Source organism: Lissotriton helveticus, chromosome 9 (assembly GCF_964261635.1).
Source record: "Lissotriton helveticus chromosome 9, aLisHel1.1, whole genome shotgun sequence".
NCBI lineage: Eukaryota > Metazoa > Chordata > Amphibia > Caudata > Salamandridae > Lissotriton > Lissotriton helveticus.
In genome coordinates, this window is record NC_136070.1 from 1,129,712,486 (window position 1) to 1,129,735,355 (window position 22,870).

Here is a 22,870-nt window from a genome sequence, read left to right on the forward strand (position 1 = left end):
CAATATTGCTAGTGCTCTTCTCCTACTTTGAAATCGAGCAACCTTGGAGGGGACTCTACAATGAGGATGTGGACGTATTTTTGTGAGCTGGGGCAGCAAGATGACAGTAGCTTGATCGACCGTGTAGCACATTCTCCTCTTATACAAGAGTCTCTCGTTGGTAACATGCGTCTTGGAGAAATGATTCACAGATTGGAGATGTCGGACACATATGTATTGCTCTATGGTCGTAGGAATAAGCTAACTCTGCGGATACTGGCTTTTAAACTACAGTGCTTTCTGTCACAACAACTTGGTCTGAGGATGGCACCCAAAGCGGCACAACCCTTCCATGCAATCAGCAGGTTCAACAATCCAACAGGCTCCAGGCCAGTTAGCTTGGTACAGGATGTTACTACCACCAGTAAATACTGAGGATCAACTGGAATCAGCTCAACCAACCCTGTATATAATTGAGGCAAGTGAGGTGAAGGCCTCTGTCACATGGTTGGGGTACGGTGCAAAAGGACCGCGATCCTTTGCGGACCCAGAAACCAACGCGATTCAGACGCGGCGTCGTTCACTATCGAGGAGACCCTTTTTTGCACCGTACCCCGACCCTTCAAGGCGGAGTCACGCAAGATGTACACATAGACGCCTGAGCCCTCGCCATAAGTGGGGAGTGAGCCTAGCAGGAAAAATAAGCAGGACACTGGCAAATCCAACGAAGGTTGTGTTTACGTTGGGGATAATTCGCCTTCCTTGGTACTCTGATGAGAGAGAGACTATGGTCCTGATGAGAACTCCCAATTAATGCGAGTTCGAAACGCGTAGACTGTTTAAAAGCCCTAAATAGAGAAATATCACAGAAATTGGAACAAACAGGCATTTCTTCTGAGATTAATAACTGTGTAGGGCTTTGTTATGAAGAATTTTATTCCAGCACTCATTTAAAGTGTATTTTTGTTCGTAATGGTATGAGAGAGGGATGATTGACAGTGTGAATGAAGAATTTTGAAATGTATTATTGTTATTGTAAATAGGAATGTTGTGGTTCTTTTGTTGTATACATAAGGTCTTAACAATTGCAAATTTGAAAAATTGCAATACTAAATAGAAGATTATTGAATAAAACATTGAAGTAAATAAAATAATTGAAAATAAAAACACAAAACAGCGTTTTATTCGGATGTTTTGAAAAAATAATTCTTAGACAAATGAGTAGCGGCACTTGCACCCCTATTTGTTTATTATGAGCTTGTAGCAAGCTGTGCTGTTGGGAGCCCAGACCCAGTAGTGGTTTTTTATGATGAACGAAAGGCACAAGCCACATTAAGGAACCAACAAGGGGTGGTTTGAATGAATTCCAAAACATCAGGCACCAAAACTGTGGAGAAAATCTCCCAATTTGAGGAACACACATATATCCTAGAGACATAATTGTAGGGGTAAAAGAACAACTAAAGGCAATAACGCACAACTATTTGACGTGCAATGAAAACTGAGGACTTTGAAAACCAACAGTATCAGAATAACCTGCGAATTCTTGGTGTAACAGAAGTTGCTGAGAGGAATGATGCTTGAGTGTTTGTGATACAGCTATATAAATCTGCCTTTCCAGAACTCACAGAATGGGATTGGGAGCATGAGACACAGCAGACACAGGGATTTCCACAAATTCTGACACAGGCTATGAAAGCAATCTCTGGCCCTGAACACAAACAAGGGTCATTTTGGTTGGTTCTGGCAATTTTTTGTTGAGATAGAAGGTGCTTGAGAAGGCTTGACCAAGTTCATAGAAGGAATCCGATGACCATGTTTTCTTTGTGAGACCGGACATTTGCCATGCAACGGCTGTAAGAAGGTGGCTGCTTTAACAATGATAAAACCCTTGCAAGAGAAAGGGTGTCAAGTATTCCTGCAAAGTCCGGCTCTACTAAAAGTTATAAAGAATGCGAACTCAGTGATCAGGGCAAAATGATTTTTGGGCACAATAACAATGATGTTTGACGCTTCACATCCATTGTTTTTATTACTAATAGTACACTGAGTTAGGGGGGAGCACCAAGCATGTCCATCACTCTGATCCACCAATGTGTTGCTTGTTCTGGCTTCCTGCTGTGGGTGGAAGGGCTGTAGGACTTGAGGTGGGTGGGAGCAGACAGGGTTTGAGGTTGTGGGAAAACAGGGGGGGGGGGCACTGAAAGCCAGAGGGAAGAGTTTCTACGAAAATGGAGGTCTGGTAAAAAAGGAAAAGAAAGGTGAGAGGATAGACATGGCCAAAACTGAGGAAGGTGGTAAATGCTCAGTTTTGAACCGTTTTATTTTTGTTTCATATATGTTTACTGTCCACTATAAGGGAATGATTAATATAGCATCTATAAACTGAGAATAGCGTCTTTAACCCATTTACCGCGGCGGCCATTCTGCCGCGTTCGGGCCACGTCAGCCAACGGACGTGCACAGCACTACTGAGGTAGTGCTCGCCACGGCCGTTGGCCGACGAACGCACGCAACAGGTTAATCATAGGGCTGCTGATTGACAGGGCAAAAAGATAATTTGTGAGCAAAGAGCTCAAAATATTTAAATCTGATATAATTTGTTACCAAGAGCCACATATATAATATAGGCAGCTACTCAAAGCTTTGGGATATCATCTACAGTTACATATGAAAGACTTTTTCAACTAAAAAAATGGGCATTTTATTTAGAGGGAGTCACTGTATGATTAAAAGGACAGTGTTGGATCTCTTGGGAGATGGCTAGATTAGATTAGATTAAAATACTTGCTAAGCGCATGGCTGCCTCGGCAAAGAGGCTACTGCTGAATGTCTAGTTAAAACAACATAATTCACTGTTCGCACAGTGTATGGATCTAATTTAGATGATGTGGAGGTCTGAGTTTTTAACTGTTGAAGCGCACAATGGCTTACACCAATGGAGGATAATGGGGACTTGAACTGTCACATGGATGATTTTGAAGCACCAGTTTATTAAGAGAGGAAACCTAAGGTCCAAGGTGCCATTCACAACCTTATGAAAGCTCATTGACAGATAGGAGCTTGGGCCCGATTTAAATAATGCAAACACAAGGAGATGATGGATGGAGCACTGAAACTTTTTCGACACTCACCTCTACTCACAGATCTGGGTTGAATCCATCTTCGTTTCTTTGGCTCACTTCACAAGTCCAGTTCAGACCCAGCCATATGCAAATCAGTCTTCACCCTGTTCCTCATGGGAATAGTTTAGCCCGAACTGTCAAGCCAGGTCTTCCTTGGACCAGAAATGAACATCCTTGGACGGGTTTCGGGGTAACATCCCTAATCAGCCAGGCTAGCTTGAATCCAGTGGCAAAGTTAGCAAGGGACCCACATCTGGGCATTCCCTACCAACTTAGGTGGAACAAAGCAAACACAAGGAGAAAATGGATGGAGAGCCTAAACTTTTCAGACACTCAACCAGAGTCACAGATCTGGGTTAAATCCATCATGGTTCTTTAGCTCGCTTCGCCACCCCAGTTCAGACCCAGCCATATGCAAATCAGTCTTAACCCTGTTCCTCATGGGAACAGTCCAGCCAGAATGCTAAGTCAGGTCTTCCCTTGTGTTTGCCCGATTAAAATACCCAGGTCTTGGATTCAAATTTTTCTCTCACTCTCATAAAAAAATATTTCAGACTTGTTTATTTTTTGGCCTCATTTATTCTTTGCATAAGGCATGTCTTGAAAATGTACCATCAGATCTCAATTCTTCACCAAAGTCAGTGATGCATTGCCCCGAAGCAGAGTCTGCTTCAACACTGTGGATTCAACGCAGCGCAACTTGACTTCTAAAGCATCCTCCCTGGATGCCATTTTCTTCATCAACACCGCACCACAGTAAGGAACCAAGGCTGTCTGTCTGAAAATGGCACATCACCTCCATGCAACAGTAAGGAACCGATACATCACATCTCCTGCCTAGCACTATGAAACCGATGCCTCACCTCCCTGTAGCAGTAAGGAACTGATGCATCGCTTGCTGTTTCAGCACCTCACCTCTCCTGCGCCTCGCATCATCTTTGATTTCTGACACATCTAAGATACTTTCTGACCAAGGGCAGCAAGTGATTTTTAAGAACTGAACTTTATTTAATCTTTGAAAATTCATATCTTGACTTGTGTATGTTGGATAGTTGTCGTTTTGGTCTTGTTGTATTCAGATACATATTGGCTATTGTCCTAACCTGGTGTGGACTCTTTTTATAGTGTTTTCAGTGTGTGTGTGTGTATGTATGGGTGTGTGTGTGTGTGTGTGTGTGTGTGTGTGTATGTGTGTGTACACATTGCCTCTGGGATAAGCCTGACTGCTCTGTGCCAAGCTACCAAGGGGGTAAACAAGGGTCATCTTAGCTGTGAGGGTCCCTACTTGGATAGGGTGCAAACCACTGTCAACTAGGTATCCTATTTCTAACAACAACCAAGTTACGAGCATATGCAAATGATATTTCCATAATCACAACTGATTTTGAAATCTTCCTGATAAAAATTGAGTCTGAAGCAATCTATTTTGTCAAGTTTCTAGCTACCTTTTAAATAGTGGGAAAACCCTGATAATCTGTAATAAGGAAGTCCAATCTGAAGACTCCATTAGGACTAATACTGCTATCTACTTCAGTGTAAAAATAACAGCTGCAGTGAATCAGATAATTTCATTGAATTATGATCCATTATTAAATAAGTTAAAGAACGAATTAAAATAAAGGGATAATCTACATTTAACGATAATGTAGATCTAGACCTAGATGACTTACATCTTTTACCTACAAATTGGGGAAAGAGACTCCGTTTAGAGAGATCCGATTTTAGGCCTCTTTAAAGGTTGAACACATGGTATTATTATCTGTAAATGTACAGATTCAACATGTTTAAATGATTTATAAATTATATTACACCACAACCAAATTTCTTGATTGGGAAAGGAGGCCTAATTCAAACTATCCATGCTGTAAGGCTACAGACTCAGAAATTGTACACATTTGTCACTTGTGTGAAATTATGCGAATTCTGCAGGAAAACACTGATTTCAAGGGCAAAGGTTTGCACACCCAGGTAAATCTTACCTCACAACTTATCTGATTAGATATGTATTCGCCGGTTGTTGTGATGGTCGTTGTCAGAATCTGTATTGCTACTAAATGGTTAAGGCCCAATCCACCATATTAGATACAATGGTTTCCGGCTATATATCTAATTATCAACAAAAGGTGTAGGAGTATATAAACATCCGAGGAAAAGAGCAAAGTAAAGAGGGGACAATATTTGGGCACCATTTTTAAACTAGCCTAAGACAGTAGAGGAGAGATTATCATGAATTTGATTTTATGATTTCATGTCAGTAGTTTACTATGGGAAAATCTATTTTATTAAGCAGTAATATGTGTAATCAATTCAGTGTATCATCAGGGTTAATATAGCTGAAAATAAAGTAAAATATCTACTGCTTAGATTTATAGTGTTTGATTTACTTAGAATTTATGAATAGTCCGATCTGGACAAATGTTAAGGTAAAATTAATGTACTCTATATAAACATATATTCACTTTGTGTAATCCTTCCCAGAAAATAATTTTTTTTAAAAAAACTAATAAAATAAACAGATGTGAAGGTGAGAAATCCCACTCCAAAGCTAAAGGGACGACCTGCTGGAGCTAGCTGATCTTAATGAAGGCAATATCTTAGAAAAGTTTAGACTGAATTTCCATAAAGCCGAACAGTTGATAATGGACTACACTCATTAATATTTCAGAAAATCCTTAACTAAGGATTGTATCAGAGACTGCATAGATCTCAGACTTCATAGTTATACTATAGATATACTCAGTCTAGCATAGGCTTTTTTCAAAGCATCCTCTAGTTTATTTTCAACCAGAATAGTTATTAAAATGTCCTCTGACAACAGGAAAGGTTGACCATCAGGATATAGCTTACCCATAAACCGAGGGAGAGAAACTCTATCTGGGTTTTTTCCATACTCTCTATAAAAATAACTGCTCAGCTGGAAAACTGGAAGTTCTAGAAAAGTCGCATATGTAACTACAGGAATCCCATCCCACTGGTTCTAGTTTTCCCCAGCAGGCACTTGGAAAGTATCTTAGTCAGATAAAGTCTAGGAAGAACATGAAGAGGAAGAAGAGACAGAAATTGTTTGAAACAACAGGAGACTGCGAAGTTCAAAGGTGCAACACCCCCCTCTCATTAGTATTACATCTGACCAAAAATGTAAGAATCTCTTGTAGCCTCTGCACAGCCCTTGAAGAGATTCATAATATATTTCAAATCCACTCATTCATTTTTTTCCTTATCATTATTTCTTTAAAACACAGGATTTGAAAATGGCTGGACAAAATTAATTAATTAAAAAGAATGTTTTAAAATAAACACCTGGAAAAGCAACACCACAACAATGCTGTTTTTTGTCTTTTTTTTATTTACAAAAAGAAAGGAATGAAAAATGCTTACCCCATACTAGTCTTTTTTGTTTAATTCGGGAAATAGCCTAAGCACATTACTTTGTCTCTTCTGCTAAATCCAGGTAAGTGCTAAACTGACTCCCACTGAGCCAGTAACGAGCAGCGGAGGCTCCTCCGTTACGGCAGATGAGCATCGCCACACTGCTCAGAGCCAGCAGATTCAAAAATAAAATGGAAATAAAACAATTTATTTTCATTTTATTTTTCCCTGGCCGAGCCAAGTCCATTGAGTAGCCAGAGTCTAGGGTCGGGCTGATCACCCTCTAGGGACAGCAGCAGGGAGGAGGAGAGTTGGGTACTGTAAGTGCACATTTCGGTTTGCCCAGCCATCTTAGGATGTCCAAACCAATATGTGCACTTACATTTCACCAACTCTGCTGTGTTGGAGAAGAGGCATAAGCTCCATATCCCTGAGTGAGCATCAGACCAGCCCAGCCCGCTCAGGCAAATCCCGGTGCTGCTCTCATACTGGGTAACAGGTTGGGTGGGGAGTCTGGGAACCTGTGTAGTGTGGCCCAGGAACTGCGGTCGTGGAAGAAGCTGGACCCCGGCAGCAGCAGGGAAGTCCTTTTAAGAAATATTATTTCCCCTGCGCTGCCCACCACTTTGTATTGGAACAGCAGCCATTGGTTATGAGGCACCCCAGCCAAGCTAGAAAGCCTTGCCCACCTCCAACATGTTCCTTGGGAGAGTGCAAAAAACTCCTGAGATGGCCCTTCGCACTGTCATGTGGAGTGCAAATTAACTGAAAAAGGGAAATCCTATGCCCGAAATGAGATTAGAGCGAGTAAAGAGAAAGTGAGCCACTGCAGCACCAAAACTTAGGCACTCTCCCTTCGCACCCTAGGGAAGCATGGATCAGACCTCACATGAACACATGCGTTTCCCCTGCTTAAGAAAGGAAGTGCAATTAAACTTAAAGTGGGTCATTCCAGTGAGAGGAGGGCATTAATGGAAACATAGACCCCCTGCAACATCTCCCTCAGACTGAAATCACGTAAAAAGTAGGCCTCTATAGGGTCTATCATAGAAATCGATTCTCTGTGAGTTTGCAAAAATGCACACAAAAGCGGATATTCTGATTTACAAGTAATTCTGAGTGCGGACCACTGCACCGCCATTTTAAGTTGTGATAATATATAAGTATACAATAGAGAGGTCGTCTACACTCTCAAAGGCACAAATGTATCATAGCAACTTTCAAGTAGTAAGTTAAGTACCACTGAAAGGGGTATGCACAAAAGAAAAACAGAAAGTGACACGGGAAGTTATAGAGTTTATACGAGGGTTAGATGCTGCCATTCATGAATATAAAAACCAGTTTGGAGAAAGTGATAACGAGGGGAAGAGGAGGAGCTGTGATGAACAAGGAGTTGAGGAGGTAACTGTAATGCTGGATAGTAGGATATGCACTACTCAGGTTTGTACTGCAGTACTCTTTGAATGGGCTTTCCAGTTAATTTTAAATTGGATATAATTGTGAAGACAGGCTGTATATCTATGAAAAAGATTATGAAAGTATGTATAGGGCCTGTACATTCTGGAATGTTTAATAAAAGCCCAGGGTAGTTTACCTTGGAGTTTTTTAAATTTCAAAATAAAGTATTTCTGTGGTGTTTGGTACTGCTGGGAAGATACTTAATAATGTTGATACAACATTCTTTAAAAATGCAAAGGTAAATGAAAAAACCTTATGTATAAATGTTTCTAAGGCATTCTCTTGAATTTAAGACTGCACTCAAAATGATATCTTTAAGGCCATGCCCAAGTTAGTAAATGCAATATTTCATAATCCATATATTACCTGTAGAGAAGTCTTTATTGTGTGATTAATAAAACAATTACAAAGAGCAGGATTAAAACATTAACACAGATAAAACCATTAAGCCTCTCACGATTGTCAGAAGTAGTTGAAATAACATATCTGCCTAGTGAAATCTGGGCAAAAGCTGGGCACTTCAATGAGGCACGACATTGAGACGATCAGTATGAAGACTCCTTTGGTGGTGAATCAGAAGACCTAACCTTGCTGACAACAGTAAAACAAACAACCACCATGATAAAAAGATTGAAAGCCGAAGGAGCCGCAGGCCCTAATGGGCTTCCAAATGCATTATTCAAATACGACTCCGATTTCTGGGCAAAGTACCTCACACCACTATTTAATCAACTGTTCAAGGAAAATAAGATACCCCGGTCCTGGCAGGGCAATATCTTCCACCCAATATACAAAAACGGGTGCAGAATGGAACCTGGGAATTATAGGTTGATAGCCCTTATTGAAGTTGAGGCAAAGCTTTTCGCATCTTGCATACTGATTCATCTTCGGGAATGGATAAATAAAAACAAAATAGTACCAAAATTCCAAACGGGTTACAGGGAAGGCACGGGTTGCACTACAAATCTCTCAGCACTGGCGCTGCTAGTCGAAGGAGCAGGAAAAAAGAAGGCAGGACTATTGGCGTGTTATATTGATTTGAAATCCGCCTTCGACCGAGTTCCAAGAGACCGTCTGTGGAAAAAACTGGCAACATGGGGTCTCCCTCAGAAATGAATCGACATCATAATAACTTTATACAGCGGAACGTGGGCAAAAGTAAAGCTTGGTGATGGGAGACGAATATCCGCAGAAATAAAAACAAGAAATGGCCTAAAACAGGGCTGTGTGCTCTCTCCAAGCCTATTCAATGTATACCTCGCAGATCTAGAAAGTCACCTGCGGAATGTGATCGGACACCCACCAAAAGTGGCCAACGAACCCTTCCAGTTCTTACAATATGCTGATGATATCGTGGTTTTAAGTCAAACCCCGATAGGCCTCCAAAGAGTCATAACTAAATTAACGGAGTATTTTGATTTCGAAGGCCTGGAATTAAACATCAAAAAAACGAAAGTGGTGAGATTGGCGGGTCCAAGCGAACGATCATTTAAATGGTATACAAAGAGCAGGCACATCGAGGAGATAACATCATATAAATACTTAGGGGTTACACTAAGCAAAAATATGTCCATAATGCATCAAAAAAGAGACATTACTGCTAAAGCTCAATCACTCACTTTCGCCTATAGAATACTCCAAAAGAAACTTCAATGCCCGTCATACGATCATCTTCTAAAAGTAATGGCAGCCCAAGTATTACCATCTCTGTCCTATGGGCTAGAAATATGGCATGGAAAAGAATCCAATATCTTAAATAAACTATATAAATCAGTGTTTAATCTTTACAAAGGAGCCGCCCCAGCGCAAATACGATTGGAATTTGGCCTGCAAAACCAAATATACCAAAGGAAAGCAGTCTTTGCGAAATGGTGCTGGAAACTCAGATCAGCAGAAACAGGATCACTAAATAATCTATGTTGGCTGGAAATTAAGAAACAATACGAACAACATGAACCAAACTCCTGGGGTGATGACTTGCGAATAGCCTTAGAAACCCTTAATATCGAGGAAATCTGGAACAGCCAACTGGAACAAGCGTCATTTAATAAAATTTGTAAATTCAATGCAAAGGCTCTATCCTTGGTAGAAGACAAAATGATCTTGGCCAAACGTCGACACGCATGGACCGTATTAAGTTCATACAAAAGATTAAAACCGCAACCTTACCTCATGGCACACTTCCGGCTATTTTTAAAAACGAAATTTATGGCATTTAGACTGGGCGACCATTGCTCTAAAGATTTGATACCATCGTGGAAAAATATACAACAAAAAACAAGATGTAGACTATGTGGGTACCACACGGAAACTCTATGCCATCTAATGTGTACGTGCGAGTCAATAAAAGATGAGAGAAGAACCCTGCTGAAATCAGTTCTAAATGGCCTTCAAATCCGCACTTGCAGGCAGGCTCTTACTAGCTGGATGGGTGCGGGCTCGAACATTTTGATATGCCGCGGTGTCAAATTTATGATGAAATTAGAGACTCTTCTTTCAAAGGTCAAACTAATTTAAGACTGGGGACAGGAAAACAAAGTGTTATTTTTTTTAGAACTAAAAATATTTTAAGAAAATGAATTTTAATCCTTTTTTTACTAGTTTGTAATTTGTATATGTATACTTTATGGTTGTGATAAACCAAATAAAGTTAATTTTTGACTGACTGACTGACATTGAGTGTACCTGCCACCTGGCCTGCAGAGTGTGAGCCATGGCCTAGGCCTTTAAACAACTCTATTTTCTTGAATAACATAGAAATAGAGCGGGATTATTCTACAAACCAACAGGTATGTAATATAGCATTCCTTTGTAGCTTTAATTATGTCATCAATGACGTCTGTGTGATATTGCCTGTGATATTATTGATACATCCATTTGTGATGTCATCAGTAGCCTCAATTGTTGGATTGTAATGCGATAAGGGAGTTATGATTGCACAGCTAACCACGAATAATAAATTCATGGGATTTTTAGGTTTTGAATATTAACTATTGTATCCTTTTGTCCTTTCATCTTAAGTACTGTTTATGTCTTTCAGTGGCAGAATCTACTCACAGACTTTGTGTTGGGTGATCCTCCTCCCAGCAGGTTAATCTCCATCCTGGAGCACCCACAACAGAGGCATAAAGAGGTGTGAACTATCTGCTCCTGGATATGCAGCACATAAGAACTGAACTCCACGGTTACTTTTTGCTCCAACACCTACGGGCAGGTACTATTCCTTGGGGCCTGCAAATTAAAAATATTCCTGTGATCTTCACAGAAGATTCTGAGTACAAAAGAGGCTTCTGTTTTATTAACACGAAGTGCAGTCGGGACCTTATGGTCCATACTATAGAGACTGCCCAGAGACTTTGTAGCCAGGAAGAGAAGGAAATCGAGGCACTAACCAAGGCTATTTCAGAGAATCCATCCATAACAGATGCCAAGGCTCTAATTGAAAAAATAGAAAAAGAAATCCAGTCCTTCAGGATTATACGGTCAATGCCAAAACCGCCCAGTTTGAAAGGGATTCAAAGGCTTTCAAAATTGAGCAGGTGTACCCATTCTTGAAGGAGGACTATTACACTGCGGCTGACTCTAGAAAAGCTCTTACTACCTATCAAGGCCGATCTAAGAACAGATTCATAGGGTTTTCGGACACCTCATCATCAGATTCCTCACCGGAGTCTAGACCTGGGAATTCGAAAAAACAAGGAAATTCCAACCAGTCTTTTTTAGCAAAGGGAGGTCAATCAAGGGTTCGCTTCAAGCAACCCTGGGAAATGAGGACACGCAGCAGGTATTACAACAACTAGATCTGTCCACCATCGTGAACCTCTCAGATAAACAACTAACCTCCGAGGAAAAAATGATCCTCAGTTTAGGGCTCAAATTTGTTCCCACCCGACGCACCGACTTCACTAAGTTGAAACTAGAAGCATTAGATTTTTGCTGCAAGATCAGGCTTAAATCATACTTTGCAGGGAGTGATTCTACTTCAATTGAAGAAACAACAGGCCTCCGAGTTAAATCGAAATTCACTCCCACCCATAATATACCCAAGCAAATATATGCCTTCGAGCAAACGGTGCTATCATCGATTAACAAACTTGAAAAATCGAAATGTTTTGTAAAGAACAATCTAGGGAAGGATCACATCACAGCGATTCAGGGCCTAAAAGCCGACAATTCAATTATAATAAAGCAGGCGGACAAAGGCGGGGCGGTGGTGATCTGGCCTCGCTCTATGTACCTAACTGAGGGGAAATCACACGTTGAGAATCGTGAATGGTATAGACCAGTCAGGGAAGATCCTGTCCGAGAGATACAAGACAAAATCACAAAAATTACCAAGATGGCCTTTGATCAAGGTTTTTTGGGTCCAAAGGAGTTCGAATACTTAAATAGGAAACAACCAAGGACACCCTTGCTGTATTTTCTACCGAAAATACACAAGAACAGTCAAACACCACCAGGGAGACCGATTGTCTCGGGGTGTGATTCAGTTCTAGAGCCAGTCTCGAAGTACATAGACTTCTTTCTAAAACCCTTCATTGGGGGTGTTCGATCATACCTTAGAGACACGACAGATTTCATCGTAAAAGTGGAGGGGACTGATTTCAATGAAGACACACAAATTATGGCCACGTTGGATGTAAGATCCTTATACACCCAAATCCCCCAAGATGAGGCATTACAAGTAATGGAATTATACTTGGAACGGAGGGAAAGACCCCATTGGGTACCTACATCCTTCATCATTGAATTGGCTGAAATATCACTCCGCAGCAATTACTTTAAGTTTGAGAATGACTTCTTTGTACAGGTGAAGGGCACAGCAATGGGGTGTCCTTATGCGCCGGAAATGGCGGTTATGTTTATGGCCCAGTATGAGGAACGGTTTATTTACAATAACAACCCGTTCTCGAAGAATGTCATCCAATGGTTGAGATATATAGACGACGTCTGGCTCCTGTGGCAGGGGAGCCAGGCTGAGTTGAATAATTTCTTAGATTGGGTCAATACCAGACACCCTGATATTGATTTTTCTATGCAATCCAGCATATCCAAGATGACATTCCTCGATGTAGCAGTGGGCCCTGTAGATCGTAAACTTAACACGACATTATATAAGAAGAAGACGGATAGAAATACTATCCTCCACTACAACAGTGCACATCCACAGTGTTTAAAACAGAATCTCCCATTCGGCCAATTGTTAAGGATCAGGAGAAATTGCACTGAAGTGTCTGACTTTGACACTCATGCTCAATCCTTCTGTGGAGAAATGAGGATGAGAGGATACCCCAAGAAACTGCTGCATCATTGCAAAAAAAGAGCCAGATTCACTCCTAGAGAAAGCTTGCTGCAGAAAAAAGAGAAAGCGGAAATGAATAAACTTGTTTGTGTGACAACCTACGGTGCCCACACTAACAAATTCCGTCAGATCATTTTAAAGAATTGGCACCTGTTGGAGTCTCTGGAATACCCTTTGGCGAAGCCCATCTTCGCAAGGAAGAAAAATCAGAGTATAGGACAACAGCTGGTACGAGCAGACAGCTACATCCAAAAACCCAAAAGTGATTTAATCACACAGTGGAACCTCAAACCAGTGTGTGGGCACCACAAATGTGGCAATTGTGTGGCTTGTCCCACCACTTTGGAGGGGTCCGTGTTTGAGCATAATGGAACCAAATGGAGACACGACAGTTTTACAAACTGTAAGACAAGAAACGTTATATACGCAGTGGTCTGCAAGTGTAACAAGATATACATTGGCAAGACTTGCCAACAAATCAATGCGAGAATTACACAACACCAATCACGTATCAAGCGGAAAGTACTGACTGCACCAATGGTGGATCACTTTGTGTCCGCCAACCATACCGAAAATGATTTTAATTGGACCATTCTGGGAGGGATAGATCCAAAACACCAATCCCCTAACATCGAGAGTGCATTGTTACGCAAGGAAGCATACCTGATAATGAAATTTGACAGCATTAACAATGGGTTAAATTGTATGAGCGAGCTTAACAGGACATAAATCCACGCTCCCCGTACAGTGATTCACACAAGAGCACACAAAGACTCCTTCATGTGGGTGGTTCTTTTTCCCGGCAATTCTTGCTTCGTCAACATTTCTTGTGAAAGTCCACTTAAATACATCTACCAGAATGCATCTCGCCACATGTTGGAAGTCCCCGCCTGCTCATTGGTGCATGTGACAACCACGTGTTCCAGTGGTCCGGTCAGAATAATGCAGAACTAAGTCCGACTTCCTGTTTTGCCAAAGCGGAGCATTTTACGGACTTGTCCCAGTGCTAAACTCGAAGAGTCACAGATAGCAATTTGGTGAGTCTTCGCGCACAATGCTATTACTGCAAGCTTGCTCATTCCATTACCGCGCCGTGACGCTAAAACACAGGCTGTGTTGTTTTCTTTCAGCCATCGCGGGTGAAGAAAACACCGTCCGTGGGTAACAGCCCACTGTGCTAATTCACTACAAATATGCGTTGTAAGCCGAGTAAGTAGTCCGCATGTTTGTTTTAAAAAAATATTTCTTGGTATGCCACTCATTCCTGACGAGTTCCGTAATAACTTTGGGACTACTCGTTTTTCAGAATTGAGGAACCAGTAGCGCCTTCCTTCAAAAGTGAGCGGGGTGCCTGCCACCTGTGAAGGTAATTTTGGAATCTTTTGTTTTAATCACCAATCGCATTCAGTGCTGACCGGACGTCACATTTAATTCTCCCTTGTTGCAGACTGGCAGCCACTGCGTACAGATGCAATTTTACAGCTTTGAACTGATGCCTACAGTTCTCAGGTACAAAACAATCCTTTCTATTTCATTATCTGACAAATAGGGCTGAAGGGTCCCTTGGAAGCACAATACTAAAAAGATTTTTCGTTTTTTGTTTTTTGTCAGAAACAGTTCTCAAAGATTAATCCAGCCCTGAGGAGAGTTTGGCAATCTATAAAGCCATAACTCGAAACGCGTCGGCTATGTGGGATTGAATCCTTCGTGTTTATTTCCGAATGCTCAGAGTACTTGAACTAGTCGTTCTCTGAGCGGGGTATTTGTCACAAAGCTGCTTGATTTCATCTACAGCTTCAGTCGGATATTCACTTTTTGACTGTATTTTTGATATTGACTTCTTGATATTGAGTTGATGTGTAGATAAATTGTTTTTGACATACTGAATGTTATGTAATAGGGTTCACGAATGTATTAGTGTTTCACTGTATATGTAAAATGTTTTGTAAATAAGTGCCTTAAGTAATGTACAGCACCATTTAATTCATTTATTGTTCATTTTTTTACTAATGTGAGATGTTTGTGTAGTTGATAGTGTGTCCACCTTTTCGGACAAAAAAAGTATCTTTTCGTAAAAAATAAAAAGAGTAAAGAGGCATAAGTCATTGCCAAGATAAGCATATTAATTGATGTTTATCTCTTTCTTTGTGATCACAAATTTGATCCAAACTGTAGGAGGTGTGGGTAAAACTTTTTTCCTGGATATGCAGTGGCACAAGATAGTGATCGGGAAAGAGACAAAAGGGTGGTTTTACCTAAAAGATCCTTCTCACTCTGAACAACAGACTTCAGCCACATTCAACCCCACCATCTACCAAGTGGCAGTGCTACAGGAAGAACCTAATCGAATTTCTGTAGGAGCCCTTTTATTGTTATCCTCACACTTCACTTCTAGGTCTCCTCCCTCCTGCAGCTCCTGTGCTACACTTCCACTGCCTGGGAAAACCACATCACCACCATCTTGTGCCAAGGAACAAGCCTGGGACATTGAAAATGGAACACAGAGGATGCCATCACTTTGTTTTGCTTTTAAGTACAAGACATATACTACAATAGCCACATAAACAAACATGCACAACATACACTTGGATAGGATTAGGTGACAACACAGGAAATAAATCGGACGGGACATTGGTGAGATACAAAATATTGAGGAAAGATCTTTAAATGAGACCTTTTCTTTTTCTGCGCTAACTCCCTTTGGGTAGCGTAAAGACCCCATACCAAGGCTGGGATACTCCAGACTATATTTAAAAGGGCTGCCCTAGTTTTGGCACACAACAGAATAAGGGTCTAATGTTTAAATGATGTGTACACTCTGAATCGCATATTTACGCTGTATGCCTCAGATATGGAGCACTATGAATAATATTTCTACAGCTTACATCCGCCGTTTGCTTGCTCTCAGAAAAACCTCCCCGACTATACTCCTAAACCCTGCATGAAAAATTGAGCATGACTTACTGCTGCTTGATTCCTGTCCTTTCTTTCTTTAGTGACCCTCATCTTATCTTCCATCCTCAGTATGTCTTCTATTTCAGAGTATAGCCTCCTCTCAGAGTCATGCCTGCCTTAATCATTCATATTTTAATTCTGAAATTTGCGGATACCTCATTTCATAGATCACAACCTCTCCTCTTTAAAACCCTATCCCTGTAAACTAACATTACCTAATCTCCACCAGCCTTTCCATCTCACCACCATTCTCTTGAAACCACATAGCCCCCACTAATGATCATACAACTGGTAGTAATAATCACAAACTAAAAAGAATAGGTTCATGCAATTTTTTCTTAAGAGCACATGACTTATCACAATAGCCAACATTAAACACTAGATTAACCAATAACCATGGGTTCTGGAGTTGCATGCAACGTAAATTGCTACAATGCCTCGCCAGTGGAGGTAAACACTATACAGTTTCAATATCAAGGCAGATTAATTTCAAGACAGTAGGTTGTCCTTATTACTGTTTTGCTAAAACTGCTTTAAAAAACATGACAATTCCTCTAGCCAGTTGCATATTTGTTGGATTAAAGCATGCCTTGATCACTGATTGGCACGATCTAATATTTATCATTTAAAGGAAGGAAGTAAACATTTAGAGCACTCATCCGAGAAGCCTTGACAGCAGCAGATTACATGACTCAGCAATTCCTTCCAGTAATGATAAAAGTGACAGTTTCTCATGCGGCGGACGAATTACCATTTCTGTCTACCTCGGTTACCTTGCCTGTGTCAAACAGACCAAATCTCAGTCTCACTACATTGCCTTTTAGATCGAGCGATGTTGAATTTTGCAAATAAAATGTCCCTGCCCCTTGCATTTAAGGGTTTAACAAAGTGATGGTGTGCTTGAGTGGAAGTTTCAAATTTTCGAGTGCATAGGAGTACATTCCCGCTTGTTTCATCAGTTGGGTTTTAAAGTGCATGCATGGTGTCGTGAAGTTCTATTATTCTGTCAGTTGAAGAGTTTTAATTGAATGTTAGGATCTTAAGATGTGATTTTTTAAATTCATTGTATGATTATAGCTCCTTCCATAGGAGACATCTTAACAATCCCAGCTGAGCTCTCTTGCAGTTTTGGCAGAAGCAAGCAATCTGACCAGCCTGATGTATTGTTTGATTGACCAGATTGCATTCCAGTCTGAATTGGGCTTGGGATGTTGAATGTGGTTAGAGAAACACGTGTCTGCAAAGACTTCATTGCTCCAAGTCTAGATGTTTTATCAGACTGGAAAAAATATCACAGCCATACTAAAGTGACAACATATATTTGGCTTTGATGACTTTAAAAAAGGATTTTAATGAAGGGCCTGTTAGATTGTGTGCTAATTTGAAGAAAGCGAAAATTAGATTGCTTTTGTTGATTTTGGTTTTGTCTACCAGTCTGGCAAACGTGGTGTTATTGTTAAGCCACATTCCCATGTATTTATAGATGGTGGCTGAATTAATTGTTTCATTATTTGACTATCATCCTCCTTTCCTGCTAAGCGTACTTTCAAAATGCATGATAATAGATTTCCAGTAGTTTACTGTTAAGTTTATTCCATATACAGGCTTATCAGCTGATGCTTGCCTGCTAAATATTTTTTTACAAGGTCACCCCCAATGTGGTGAGGCTGTTATGCAAAATATACAAATAGCTCCCTTAGTTCTCTCCACCTGCGATGTAACTGCTCACATATAACCATGCCAACCTCAGATGTCCCAGCTCTATGAACAGTGTGATTTTGTACTTTAGCCAATGACTGTAAATGACAGACATTTCTAGCGGTGCATTTCTGGCTTCCTGCCAGCATTTGTTGCATTGCGAGGACTTAAGACGGAGAAGCGGCTGCAAGTCTATGCATTGGCCATTCAAAGCCAGAAATTGTTGTGAAAAAACATTCACGTTGATAGATGAATTTCTAGACATTTGGACAAAATGTAAATAAATATCTAAAACTCTGTCGAGTAAATAACTTGTTCTTGGACAATAAATAACAAAATCACTAAGGTGATGTTGATCACAGAAAGCGCAGTAAACTTAATATGCATCAGTGTACCACTAGCAAGATAGGTCTGATATATCACTTATATCAGAAGGTGAAGAAGGTAAAATAATTGCAAAGGCCAAACTTTGCTTTAGACACTATTATTGTATTAAAATGACATAACAAACACATTACAGTTGGGAATAATGATAATGATGTTAATAGTCCAAAAGCACATTCATCTGTTACGTTTTCAAGAATAACAATACTTAAATTGAAAATCTAATTACTGAAAGGCGGAATCAGCAACATTGCACTGCATTATGCTGGCACATAGTCCCATTCTTACGACCTAAACTGAGTACTACATAAGTGAGGGAAGGATTTTGTACAATTATGTCAAGAATTAGAGGACCCTGCTTGCAACCAGCTTTGTGTCAAAACACTGGGGGTTTTGGGTAAAATGTCATCCAAATTGAGCAGCCAAATAGCACACATGTTGTTATGCATTTTGGAATGAGGAATATCATGTACTACTAGCACATTCTCTTGGAACCCATTTATCCGACGATTACTCTTGATATTAATTCTTAATACACCAGCGTTCAACATGAACTTCGGTTGAGGGCTTGCAGACATTTTTTGAGGAGTAAACCCATAAATCTGTATGAACATACAGGTATGCTTTTAGATATAATGTGACTCTGCTTGGATAAAATGTTCTTGTTTGAAGAAACATGCTAGAGAGAGTTGTCTGGTACTGCGATGGGCACCTGCTTAATCCAAACATGTCCAACTCTGGCAGTGGTGTCTGGTGTACTTTGAAAGTGGGGGGGGCATAAACCCAGTCCCAGTTTGCACCCTGAAGCAAGCGTATATCTTGTGTTTTGGGTAAATGTATGGAGAGGGGAGTAATTTCTCTCCTTGAGATTTTTCGTAACAGAACAAATTGTGTGTTTCTTTGCACAATTTCCCCCTGGCTCTTACCTTTAGAGAGGCGATAAGACAACAAATTAATGAGGAGAGTAGATCCAATGGTCTGCATTGCCTCTACCAGCCCATGCACGAGCCAGGCCATGTATACGTTTGGAATGTAAGTCGTGCAACAAGTACCATGTAAAAATTAAAGAGCCATCAAAATTTAGAAATGTGTATTTCTTCAACATGTGGAAGCGTCAGACGTTAGTACACCCATTACTGCATTGAGAGGTATGAGTTTTTAAACAAGAACTTAAAAACATTCATGCCTTCCCCCACCCTTACAACAATTTCATTAGTGAACTATGAGGTAAGTCCTCTGTCATATGTACCCTATATGTGTCTTAGAGGCTTATTATAGTTTGAGCAACATTATAGTCTATTAAATCAACAGGAGAATTTTTTGTGCATCCTCAACTCACACGTTTGAAGGTTGACTCATGCAGTAATGCATGGTGGCTTTGACTGCTACCTTGGGTCGTTCGTGTTGTTGCAGTGGCAGTTCTAATGCAAACATAACTCCAGAAACACCAATAATGTAATTATTTGTCTAAGCTCTCTTTCATGTAGGTGAAGAGGCACCAGACATTTCTATTAACTAGGGAAAAGCTACTACATGCAAGATAAATTTTGCTGATGCAGAGTACACCGACCCAATTCAAAAGAGAACAATTTTACTTAGAATATTAATGTGAACATGTAGAAAGGGAAGCGGCGGAACGAAGTGCGGAGAAGGATACAGGATAATAGGTAGCAATCCACTACACCTTGTTAGGGCCTAGCCTCGGGGTTAACTTAGGTGAATCTGACAAAGTGGCAAAACGTTAGCAGTGAGGGCAACATTTTATTTTCTATACCCGACATACTCCATTCTTGGAGCTGCAGGCTGCCCGCTGCAGATAGATCTGGTCAGTCCACATTCAGTTCCCACTCAGGGCTGTAGACCTCCCAGCTATAAGTCGTTCAAAGGATGCTGTCTCTAAATGTGTCCTGCAAAAGAAGTCAGAGTCCTTTCTCGACAGCACGTGAATCTTCAGATTCCACAAAAACGTCATACACATTGCCTGTTGCAGTCCTCCCCTCGTCCCCACGAGTGCAGTGCCTGGCAGAAGCACACCAATCAGCAAGGAACACTCCTGGGATAAGTGATGTGAAGCCTCACGCAGGGCTTCTTCCTACAACACCCGAGGTTGCATCAATCAGCTGCGCCTCTGCTCAACAACAGCACCAAGATGAAGGGCTGCAACAGTGGGAAGCCCAACGTCATTAGGTCACTTCTGTCAGATGCTGGGCCGTCAGGAAGTGCTTGATCGCCTGACCTTCACTACATACGAGTGTAAGGAAGTCTTGCTCTCTTCATTCGATAGCTCATTTGTACTCTCTGCCCGAGTGACTCTTTAAAATGATGGTGGGTGTGGGTGGAACCCCAGAGCCTTAATGAAGAAATCACCACTGAACTCTGACCCAATTACATGGTTGATTGTTTTCATCATCTAGGATAGTGATGTTGGCAAGGCTAAATTGGTCATCAACTCACCTCAAAAGGATGAATGCTGGCAGGGAAATCGGAAAAGCTGGTGGGGCCCATGGGCTTCCCATAAGGAACCCAACTTTAAGAATGTTGCTGGGTGCCCCAGGTAAGACTGCACCCATTTTTTTAAGGAAAAAAACCCCCCAAAATGTGGCTGCCTATTATGTAGTCCCTGGGGCTGCTTGCAGGGAACTGACGAGGCCCCCGGGGCTCCCCTTCTTACTCCCAATAACAAAACAAGCCATGAGTGTCTAGGGTGGGTAAGGACACCCACAAAAATTAAAACATTTAAAATAAAGGCAGGGCCAGCCACTCAAAAATCCTTTTTATTTTTTTAAATTAACCCTATTTGTACTAGTGTCTGTAGACCATAAACCCATGAAAAGTTTATGATATTTTTAAGCATTTCCAGAACTAGACTTTTTGCTCTTTAGCTATGGAATATAGAGACACCATGTGGTTGGTCTTATGGCTTCATTATGTGGCCTTAACAATTTAAAACAATGACTCTGACACGTTTAACGTTGTTTTGAATAAAAATGCTTTATTTGATGTAAACATTGCAATGCATAAATTTTAGATATTTAATGATGACTTCTAACATGCCAACGTTTTATTATTAAGGAACTGACTTGTTCATAAGGCCATCAGGCTTGCCGTTGTATATTGATGTCCAGACTCCTTGACATAGCCAATATCATTGCCTTTATATATTGATGTGGGGATCCCTTGACAAAGTGAATCTGTTTGTTTTGTATATTGATGTAGTCACACCTTGACAAACCCAATAGGCCTAGTTTTAATGTATTCACAGTGCCTTATATTTAAAAATAAATCCCCACAAATTCACAAAATAAATGTTAAGATGAAGCTATAGTTACAATGTCGAAAAAAAACTTTGAGTTTCACTGGGAAAAAAGCAAAGACTAAAGAAACGTTATAGTGAGGTAAAAATGTCAGTTAACACGTAACACTTGAAACAAAAAAAAACAACTGAATTTCACCAGTTATAGCTATCTCAATTAATTATAACTCGTTCCCTAAAGTAACTATAACTCGCGCCTTTGCCATGCACTGCTTGTACCCTCACATATTACATCACTTGTGAAGTATTCAATGACTACATTGATAACATCCTTTTAATCACATTTGAAATTACATCATAGATAACAACACTGTGCATAGTGGTGGCTCAAGTTTTCACAATTGCATATTTAGTTGCCAGGGTATGAATTTGAGCATTTCTAGGCGAGTCTACTGTCAAAAGTAGGTCAACGTGTAGAAGGTAGTTTCCAATTACGGAAATGCACACAATTGCACTTCTGTAAAGGGAATGAGTAAATATATTTCCAGGGTAGGAATGAGGAGGCAACCTCCCCATATTTAATGGGGATTTAAAGGAAGGTTTTCATTCATGAGGAAAATATTTATCGATTATAAAAACAAAACTAAATGTGAAAAATAAAATTTCCTTAAAATTTACATTTGCAAACGTTTCCCAGTTCACAAATCTGAATGAAAACATTTAAGACATAATTTCTCCCACAAACAAACAACTAGCATAGACTTCCAGGTATTCTTTGGATTGCCAATGAATGTAAAAGAAGACCTATGGGATTAACTTTCTAATTCCCAACTTTGTATTTCCCATTTCTATTATGGCATCAGGGTTTTTTCTCTGTAAATATGCACTGGTGTCGGAGGAAGCAGTGTGAGCCTGGATATAGCAAGTGTGGGCTCCTGCGGCACCAGTGTCGCTGCGGAATGGCCATCTTCCCCTTGATTACCCACAGGCCAACACCACCTGAAGAGGTTGTGTATTGAGATCTGTCAGCCCTGGGAGCATCTAAGGACAAGTGACAGGTCAGGTGTAATGGATCGACCCAGGAAACTGCGCACATAAAGTGTGTACGGCACCCAAGGCATGGGTGTCTTGAGGAAGGCCCCACAGTACCTGGGAGACATTGACTTGTGGCAGGCTCAGCGAGTTGTATCGAGCTGGGCCATCATCAGATGGGGAAATGGGTGTGGAACTCTAGAAATAGGTAACATAAAAGAGCCTGTTAGGCTCAGGGGCTGCCACAGCAACGAGGGACACCTTCGGAAGGACGGACAAACCAACACGTTTTGCCTGAAGTGACATTTTATAGAG

At 40.7% G+C, this 22,870-nt stretch overlaps 1 protein-coding gene and 1 long non-coding RNA gene across 2 annotated transcripts in view; one reads left to right on the plus strand and one right to left on the minus strand.

Moving 5' to 3' along the window:
• ADAMTS9 (ADAM metallopeptidase with thrombospondin type 1 motif 9) overlaps positions 1-22,870 on the minus strand; it is a 934,075-nt gene that overhangs the window by 307,289 nt on the left and 603,916 nt on the right.
• Positions 13,620-15,355, plus strand: LOC144782274 (uncharacterized). Its single transcript, XR_013601128.1, has 5 exons — positions 13,620-14,270; positions 14,364-14,442; positions 14,540-14,599; positions 14,681-14,742; positions 14,845-15,355. It is a non-coding gene; the product is annotated as an uncharacterized LOC144782274 (long non-coding RNA).